Source organism: Orbicella franksi, chromosome 2, assembly GCF_964199315.1.
Source record: "Orbicella franksi chromosome 2, jaOrbFran1.1, whole genome shotgun sequence".
In the NCBI taxonomy this organism is placed as follows: Eukaryota; Metazoa; Cnidaria; class Anthozoa; order Scleractinia; family Merulinidae; genus Orbicella; species Orbicella franksi.
Window position 1 is genome coordinate 13,760,180 of NC_138146.1, and position 9,506 is coordinate 13,769,685.

The window sequence follows — 9,506 nt, forward strand, 5'->3', positions numbered from 1 at the left end:
GTGAAGTCCCATGCATATAATTATGTAACTCCTGATTATTTTGAGATTTTATCTTTATTATGTCATCAAGGCAATAATACTTTGATTCCTGCTCCAGCGGTAGGGGGGCGGGGAACTCTCCTCTATGTGTTATATATAGCTGTGCAGCCCCAAAGGGTATGGTTATTCAGCCGTTTTGGTCATAAATACTCTAGGGTAAGGCTTTTGCCCTCTAGTCTTTAATTTGTTATGTTTTTTAGAATAAGCTACCTCAATTTTCATCATTATTGATAAGACCATGAGCAAAAGTCCTTCAAAACTTATGTTTAGGGCAACTGTAGCAGTCGCAACAGTCATAAATGGGGTAGGGAAAATCACAGATTATGGTCATAAATAGGTTAAGAGTTTAACTTTTGTGAAGAGGGCTGCACTGACCCCCACCCAATTTTTCTGGGATGTACAAAACACATTTTCTTAGCAGTTACTACAGTCTTGCTTTAGTAAATCAAAATAGTACTTGCCGCCAGGTACTTTATAAAAGTATAACCCTTCCAGAAGCCTTCACAAAGTACATGTAATATCCGGTGCTAACAAATTTTTTTTTGGCGGCTGATTAAAATTTGGTATTAAATTGTACTGAACTGGTGCAGATTTAATATACATTATATTTTGTCACACTTAGTTCACTTATTTTAAGACTACTCAGCAGCAACTAGTACCTCTTGTATGACCATGCAGTAACAGTATATTCCAAACAAAAAAAAAGTGCATGTATATGTATTACTATCCTGCCTGGAAGAGTGTGTAGAGAGAGCACATAGTGCAGTGCCCTACTGTATGTCTTTTGTTAGGTATAATAATCTTAAATTTAGAAGATTCATATTGATCTTAGAATTCACAAAAAAGTTGATTTCTTGACAACTCTCCTTTAGCTGTGTCACTTCATAATAAATTAGCAGTTTGGTATGTTGTAGCATAGAACTTTAATTAATTAAGTTATCGCACCGGTATCACAGAGATCATGGGTTAGAATCCAGTTCACACCTAATTTTTTTTCAGGCTATAATTTCACCTTTGCTTAAGTTGTGTATAGTACGTTGCAATGATCAATCATGTCTTTATAAGTTGATCAATGTATATATGTCCCACTGACTTATACTTCAACATTTTATCTTAAAGTTTGTTTATTTGTTTTATTGTGTGGTTCTAGAAAATGTCCATACCCACCCCAAGGAGATTATTGGAAATTCCAGGGATGGGGAGGGTCTCAAAAGCCAAACTTTTCCATAGGGATGGGAATTTGGTGTGTTTATTGAATTGCCAGAGGTTGGTTGGCTGGTTTTGTTATTGCTTTGTCATTTATCTTCCATGAATTTTTTTTAAAAGCAGAGTGGTTGGTGGCAAAAGCAAAACTGGCAATATTCTCACTTACCTGTGTTTCTAAAGTCATGTTTTTAGGTTTTTGTGGTCAATCTATTAGTAGTTGCGCTGTCTTAAATTACAATAGAAATGATGTGATATTAATTATGTAAGTTATACTTTGGTATCGTTCATACCAAAATTATAGTATTTTCTGGTTCAATGTTTGCCTCTGCATTAATTTGATTAAACTACTGTAGTTTATTTTTTAATGGAATTTAATTCTGTCAAAAGGGAGGTGGGAATCTGAGAACAATAGTGAACTAGACCAACAAATATACAGAAATCTACCACCATTGCTTTCATGGCTGAGTGGAGATGAATCTAAGTCAGACCAAAATTAGAAAAAAAATTACTGATTTATTGGAGGGTTGAAATGGGATCCTGGCTATGGGAGAGTAGGAATTGGGGCTGAGGGGGGTGGGTGGTGTGCTTGTGAATTTAAGAACCTCTCTGAAAGTGAAAACAAACTGTAGGTTTGAAAAGTTTAAAGCGGAGTTAAAAAGTATACTTTAATATATCTTGTTTATTGTAGTGTATTGAGCCAGCGGTTGACATTATGAGCATGCGCACTTATGCGCATTCTGTTTCATGTGCTTCGATTGCAATAAACCAAATACATGACAGTGGCGACGAGGATGAAGTCGTAGGAAAACGTCGAAAATATGACTGCTATCGGGAAGATAGAGAGTTTTGATGAGACACAAGAGAAATGGGAAACTTATGCGGAACGCGTAGAACAGTTTTTCTTAGCAAACAACATCGATGAGGACCGCCAAGTGCCAACCTTGTTAAGCTTGATCGGCAGCAAAACGTACACATTGTTGAGGGACCTTCTTTCACCGGATAAACCAGCCACGAAGAGCTTCCAAGAGATCGTCACGACCCTTCAGCAACACTTAAGTCCTAAACCATTGGAAATAGCAGAACGCTTTCGTTTTTACAAACGAAATCAGCGAGAAGGAGAAACCGTGTTGGCCTACGTAGCAGAACTGAAGAAACTAGCGACTCACTGCAATTTTGGCGCGAACCTTAACGAAGCTTTACGGGATAAATTGGTATGTGGCCTTCAAAATATGCAGATACAAAGGCGTTTGCTTTCAGAAGCAAAACTGAAATATTCCAAGGCTTTGGAATTGCACACTGAGCTGCACGCAGAACCTCGAGTTGACAAGATCTCAGATAACAGCAAACCACCGCCAACGCCACCGCCGCCGCCGCCGCCGCCGAACCTCACGCCTGAAGTTTGCTATCGATGCGGAGGAGACTCGCACGCATCACACAATTGCAGATTCAAGGACCAGACATGTTATCATTGTGGGAAGGTGGGCCATATTTCCAGAGTTTGTAACTCGAGACGACAAGGTAAGCCGAAGCAACCACCCAAAACACCACAAAACACTCAAGTCCATACTGTTCAGTACAGTGAAAGTGATGAATTTGAAGATGTGTTAGGAAGCATGAAGATACACAATGTGAGGAAACCGAGCAGTAATGTAATCTGGGTAGATCTGAAAGTGGAAGGGAAACCGTTGAAAATGGAACTGGACACAGGCTCGGCTGTGTCGATCATTCCACATGATTTGTACAAGGAGAAATTTAACGACAAACCCTTGCATAAAACGGAACTAATGTTGAAAACCTACACGGGGGAAAGCATTGTTCCACTGGGAGTGCTTAAGGCAAATGTTGAGTACAAAGGTCAGCAACCCTTACTGTTGGATCTGTATGTGGTTAAGAATAAGGGCCCGGTGTTGATTGGAAGGGATTGGCTCTACAAGATACGCCTGGATTGGTATGCTATTAAATCTCTGAAAGCTTCACAAACCCCACCAATTGCTAACGAGCGTCTGCAGACCATGCTAGACAAATACTCTGATGTTTTTGAAGATAAACTTGGAACATTCAAATCAGCTAAGGCAAGGCCAACCCTCAAAGAAGATAGCCAAGCTCATTTCTGCAAAGCTCGTGCCGTACCTTACGCCTTGAGGCCCAAGGTTGAAGAAGAACTGAGAAGACTTCAGAATGAAGGTATTCTCACGAAAGTTGAGTGGAGCGACTGGGCAACGCCCATTGTACCCGTTCCAAAGAAAGATGGGTCTGTCAGAATTTGTGGTGATTACAAGGGCACAGTGAACCCAGAACTACAAGCTGAGCAGTATCCTTTACCCCGCATTGAAGATATCTTTGCAAAGCTTAGTGGTGGGCAGAAATTCTCAAAGATTGACCTTCGTCAGGCATACCACCAACTAGAGATGGAAGAAGGTTCCAAGAAATACCTCACCATCAACACACACATGGGTCTGTTTCAGTACAACAGACTGGTGTTTGGCATCACATCAGCACCTGCAATCTGGCAGCGCACCATTGATCAAGTGCTGGAAGGAACATCTGGCACAAGCTGTATCCTTGATGATATGATCATTACTGGCAAGGATGATGCAGAACACCTGGCTCACTTAGAAGAAGTTCTACGACGGCTTCAGCTTCATGGGTTGAGAGCAAACAAGGCAAAATGTGAGTTTTTCAAGGAGAAGATAACTTATTGTGGACATGACATCGACAAAGATGGCCTACACAAGTCAGCAGAGAAGGTAGAAGCAGTATTGAATGCGCCACGTCCAAACGATGTAGTTGAAGTGAGATCTTTTCTCGGGCTAATCAATTACTATCACAGGTTCCTGCCTAACCTATCGACAGTAGTGCATCCCCTGACACAACTTTTGGAGAAGAATCATCAGTGGAAATGGACAGAACAGTGCGAGATAGCATTCCGCAAAGTGAAAGAAATGATCACGTCAGAGCAAGTTTTAACGCATTATGATCCCAGCCTACCACTAAGGCTTGCTTGTGATGCATCCCCTGTCGGTATTGGAGCGGTGCTGTCTCACGTGATGCACGACGGTACCGAGCGACCCATGGCTTTTGCTTCAAGGACACTCACCAAAACTGAGCAAAAGTATGCACAGATTGACAAAGAAGCCCTGTCAATAATCTGGGGGGTAAAGAAGTTCCATATGTATTTGTTCGGCCGCTCTTTCACATTGTACACAGATCATCAGCCCTTAACGTCAATCTTTCATCCGCGGAAAAGCATCCCTGTGGTCACTGCAGCTCGACTGCAACGTTATGCCTTGTTCCTGGCGGGCTATGATTACACCATTGAATACAAGAACACTAAAGTTCACAGTAATGCCGATGGTCTTTCCCGCCTTCCACTCGTAAAGGAATCCAGAGATGAAGAAGTTGTCGACCCTGTGGGTGTATTTAATTTGATGCAGTTTGATCCACTGCCAGTCACAGTGGATAACGTTAGGCGAGAAACACAGAGACATCCTGTTTTGGCTCAAGTGTATGAGATGACCAGTGAAGATTGGCCACACAACACTGCTCCTGCACTCAACCCCTATTTTGTTCGCAAAGATGAGATCACATTACAATCAGGCTGTCTGATGTGGGGAATAAGAGTCGTAGTACCTCCAAAGTTGCGCCCTCAAGTTCTCGAAGAACTGCATCAGGGACATATGGGGGTCGTGAAGATGAAGGCCCTCGTCCGAAGTTACATCTGGTGGCCTGGAATCGACAAGGAAATTGAACTGACGGTTAAGTCCTGCTCAGGTTGCCAACTAACACAGAGAGAGCCCAGTACAGTACCGGTACACGCATGGGAGTGGCCTTCATCCCCCTGGCAACGAATTCACATTGATTTTGCCGGTCCGTTCCTCAACAGCATGTTCTTGGTGGTAGTGGATGCACATTCAAGATGGCTAGAGATAGAGAGAATGACTAGTACAACCTCCGAGAAGACCATTGAAGTCCTTCAGAAGTTATTTGCCAGATATGGAATACCAGCCCAGTTGGTAAGCGACAACGGGTCGTAATTCACATCAGAAGAGTTTCAGCAATTCCTTAAGAGAAACGGTATCAAACACATCACGTCAGCACCTTACCACCCTGCCACCAACGGGCTGGCGGAACGCTGTGTGTGGAGCTTCAAAAGTGCGATGAAGAGTGAAACTGAAATGAAATCCTTGAATCTTAAGTTGGCAAGATTTTTGCTGGCTTATCGGAACACTCCCCACTCAACCACTGGAGAGCCACCATCCCGGTTGTTCTTGGGAAGAAGATTACGCACTCGACTGGACCTTTTGAAACCAGATCTCAGCGTCCAGATAAACAACCGTCAGATAGACCAGTCTGTCGCCAAGGGTGGCTCTGTAACGCGGCATTTTACCATTGGCCAGAGAGTAATAGCACGAAATTACAATGGAAAATCAAAGTGGGTACCAGGTACTGTGCGTGCACAACTAGGACCCCTGTCTTATGAAGTGGAGATTGGGCCTAACCTAGTTTGGCGTCGACACACAGACCAAATCAAAGATTCCAATGTCCCTGTTGCAGACAACCGTACACCAGTTATCCAGCCGTTGCTGTTCCCGCCCCCCATTGAGTACCATGGTGACCAGGTAGCTGAGCCGCCTGAGCAGACAGAAGCCGTCCCACGGGAAACGGGCTTTCAGCCATCCAATCCAGCGGCTAAACCTTCAGTTAGCAGCCCGCCGAGCCAGATTGAACATGTTCCTGTTAGAAGATATCCTACCAGAGAGAGGAAGCCCCCAGCCCGACTGGACCTTTGAACATTGAACTGCCCATTTCTAGGGCTCTGACTTTATTTTTAAGAGTAGCATGTTGTGTTGAACTTTTGGGCTATGAGACTGGCTTAAGGGGGAGGAGTTGTAGTGTATTGAGCCAGCGGTTGACATTATGAGCATGCGCACTTATGCGCATTCTGTTCCATGTGCTTCGATTGCAATAAACCAAATACATGACATTTATTAAGGTGGTAATGAGCATAATACCCACTTAGAGTGAGTCATTGAAACAATGACATAATTTATGTTTGTCTTTTCTTAGGTGGTTACCTCCTGGCATATACACCCCACACAGGCATACAATGTTATGATTAGATAATGCAACCTGCTTTCCCATGTTGAACATACACGTAAGAGTATTGATCAGTGGACCAGTGTACAAGTGTGATTTCTCTACTGATAATGAGAATTATAATAAAGATACAAAGCCACTCTGGTGTGATTTATTTAATTATTCCTTAATGGTAAAGTGAACCAGTTAAACCAAAGGTTGCACTCTGTAAGATCAGGTGTACAAAAATTAAATAGAAAATTTCACTACATCAATTTTATTAATTAAGTATACCTCTTTGCAAAATGTAGTTGGTATTTTGTTGTACTGGTAACAATATAATTTGGAAATTTTTTATGGGAAATGTTTCCATTTAAAAATGTAGCTCAGATGCCACAACTATAATTCTCCTTTCTGTGGTGTTTTCTTTTGTGGTAAATTGTGAAAACAAATTATGTTGACCTACATGTAAGTTAAAAAAATATACAAGTAGTAGCTCTTCTGAAAAAAAAAAGTTAGTTTGTTGTTGTTTCTTCCTGTTCATTTTCTCCTTGAACATTTTTATTTTCCTAATAAGTAGTTTAGCTAGCCATAAAAATGTTTTGTTGTCTCTGAGACCATTTTCAAGATAAAAAAGTGATTTGTATATAAAATTTGAATTTTTTGGGGGGGGGGGTGGGGGGGTGGCGACCTTTTCAGAATTTCCCTACAAAGATAACAAGGTACAAGGGAAGAAGCCAAAATAGAATTTTAAGTGTTAAAACATATGTTTTCATCATCAGTTTGGGCCTCTCTGTGAAGCTGCATAGTATACTTGAGGATCATGTTATACCCATTTTAATTCAAAATACAAATGGAAACTTGCATTGACAATCACTTAATCTCTTGGCACTGTTTTGTTTTTTAATAATTGCCTTTTTTCACAAAACAATAATTTGAACATCTTTGTTTCACAAGCTGGGAGGGGGGGGGGGAGGGGTATTCTACAAAGTTTTAAATGGAAAGGCCTTATCTCAAGGTCCATTGCCCCTTACCCTTTTGTATACATTTGTACCATTTTGATAGAAATGGCACCTCTTTTGTCAACCTTACATTGCAAAAGGGTAAATGTACCCCTTTAACAAACCTATTTAAGAATACTGCATCCCTTTTCTATTCCCTTGGAAAGAAGTTAATAAATAATATTATAGAATCTCTTCATTCTGGCTGAGGAGAGTAAATGAGAGCTTTTTAACAACATTTAGAACCAGAAGAATGGAATCCCTAAATGACAGATTTTCCTACCCTTTCATACACCTCAACTTGTGAAATCCCTATCATTAAGTTTATACCTGACGCCTGAAAAAGGTACTCATCGTGAGCTGAGCCTCCCCATATAGGTCATTACAGAGAGCCTTCCCACATACACAAGTCAGGAACTCTTGACAAGTACTGTAAGTAGATGCTGGCTTTAAGACTGGTCTGAGCCAGCTTCTTCAGTTTTTTAGCACAAACTTGTTGCTCTCTGTCAATTTCTAGTACAAAACCTTTTCTTTGTTGATCTGGTCCAAGTTCACAGACACTAGCATCACTCTCATGACACTGACTCTATCACTGTCACTCACAGTCTGATTCTTCAGTTCCACTGCACCATGCTTCATCGTCACCCATCATTGTTAGACATGAGTTCATTACCTTGTAAAATTCACCAGCCTGGCAGTGTCACTGTTGCTATTGCCTGTTCCCAGACTTCCTTTTATGGCTAGGTGTAGGGGCATGAAATTTCACTACTGTTTACGAACAATTTGTTTAGATGGCATATTGAAAGTGATGAATTACTGAAAATTTTCAGTATTGCTAGTGTCCTTAGGGATTGAAATATCTTGACGTAAGATTACAAAGAGAAAGCACACTGAAATATAATGCACAATTTTTTAGTAACCTTTCAAAATGGGTTGCCAATATGACAGGGATTAATAGATGAGGAACTTGGTCTGCAAACAGGGCAAATGAGAGGGTTTGAAGAAATTAAAGGTGCATGCTTGACCTCAGTTGGGGGGGGGGAGGGGTATTGGAACTTAGCGCTGCTGACGTCGAACACTGTTGAAACGGAAAAATAAATTTGATTATAAATGAGAAAAAACCACGACATGTCCAAATTACTTAATCGCCATTAAAACTAATCCTCTTGCTTTTTTTAAGGGGTTCACGGCCTGCCTGTAACGAAGCGTTTATCAATTAAGGGATTGCTTAGGGAAAACATATCTTGTTTAAGGTTCTTAACCAATCGTAACATATTTTATGGCATCAGTTTGAGTCATGAGCAAACACACGAGTTTGTGTTAGTGTCGATCGGCAAGAAAGTTCTGCAAAGCGCGTTATGTGTGTGGGTCTATTCTTGCAGTGATACGATTAACAGCACTCAAGTACTCTCGAGTGTTTGGCAACAGTAAATTTTAAAAAAGGCGCTTCTGTTAATAAGGTTCCCCCATGTCTAGAAACCTGTCATTGTGCATTTTTCTTAGTGTAATGCCTACCTAAGAGAATAGGATATTTGAATTGAGTGCAACTTACCTAGAATTCATTATTTCCACACAAACGATGACTCCTGTGGAATTCAGCGAGGAAGAAATGGCGACATTTCGTAAAAAACACGCCTTCAAAACAGCGTGTTTTTGAATAAATAATTACCCTGTCCTTCAAACAAACTGATATGACGAGGAAGAAGACAAAATTTTGTTTATCCTGGCCAAATAAAACGTAAAAAATATCCGGCCGATTGCAAAATATTACTATTTTACTTACTGAAAGAACGATTATGCCATGTTCAAATTTGATTTTGCCGCTCAGCGCTCTTTTTTACCGGATGTGACGTCATTTTTTGTTGGATGATTCAGATACACAAAAAGTGCCAGGCGTCGCAGAGTGTTCTCCCCCGCCCCTGTTCTTACCCAATTTATGACCAAAATCTGCGATATTCCCTACCCTATTCATGACCTGACCAAAAATTCGAAACCCTATTTATGACCTAACCCTTAAATCAAAACCCTGTTTCAGACCTGCGTTATAATAAGTTCTCTAGTTCAGACCAATGTTAAATTACCGTAAACATAATTTGTGAAGGGCTTTTGTTGATTTTCTTTTCAATAATGACGAAAAAGTGGCGTCTTTTTAAAAACATACCCATATCAAGGCTAGAGTGCAAA